Below are 1,182 nucleotides of genomic sequence, written 5' to 3' on the forward strand. Positions count from 1 at the left end.
TTCATGGGCTCTTCTGTGTAAGTTTTTTCTACTTGTCATTATTTAGAATTCTTCGATGAGATATTTTCTGGTGATAATCAAGGTCGGGGATTTTATTTTTATTTTTTAGCCCCTTGAAATATTGTAACTGACTGTAGCTAAAAAGAACACTTTTTAAGTCATTCATATTTCTGTGGTAAGTAGAAAACTGTTGATATCACAGGGTTCCATATCTAAAAATATGTGGAGATAATGTTTCTAAAGTTCTAATTGTGTTACTTTTACTATCATTTGTCTATGAATTTATGAATTAATGTTTCATGTACACAAAATTTATAATTGCTGTCACTGCATCTCTTAAGTAACATAAGGAAAGACATAAATTGGAATAAACTAAAACCATAAAGTTAGTTTAAAGTACTAGAGTCCACAGATTTGATACCTTATCTATCTTAAACATTTTAATTGCCTCTCATTTTATCGGTGATTTGTAAGATATTACCTGTTAACTGCTGAGGATTAATTATTGACTTCCTTCTTGCTTATCACCCAGCGAAATCCTACCTATTACATTAGGAATCCAAGTGAAAGAATGGGCTTAGCTGTGCGACTTTAACAGCACTATTGCACTTAACCTCAGTTTCATCACTTAGAAGATGGGAGAAATTATAGTGCCAACTTTTTAGGATTTCTGAGAGGACTGCATGAGAAAATGCACACTGCAAGCCTTCAGTGAATAGTAATTACTGTCTGTCACGATCTAGCCCAGAGCCCACCTTTTCCCATGAAAACAATTGATCCCCTCAGCCCACAACTTAAGCATACAGGAATGCTTTGGGTTATTTGTCTTAAATCGTGCCCCACCTATGTCACAGGTGGTAGTGTGGTCTGCTTTGCACTGCACTGAAACCCCGGGTAGCTCGGCGAGCCCTCGCAGTCCAGGGATTCTCAGTTGGGTTCTGGGTGGGCCGCATCAGACTTTCCCGCAGGGGCCAAGTCTGATTCAGTCGACACTGAAACGTCGTGTCGTGAGGTTTACTGTTTATTTGGCTTTGGTGGAACCGTAACGCACACAACAGGTGCAGACTTGTAGGTCTGAGAGAAGACCCATCCACCGCGCCGTGCGAGCGTTTGCTGGAGCAGGGGGACTGGTGTCCCGAGGGCTTCCCTCGCGAGCCAGAAATCTTGTGTGTTGGGGGGCGG

This window comes from Bison bison, unplaced genomic scaffold, assembly GCF_000754665.1.
Source record: "Bison bison bison isolate TAMUID 2011002044 unplaced genomic scaffold, Bison_UMD1.0 scf7180017864327, whole genome shotgun sequence".
In the NCBI taxonomy this organism is placed as follows: Eukaryota; Metazoa; Chordata; class Mammalia; order Artiodactyla; family Bovidae; genus Bison; species Bison bison.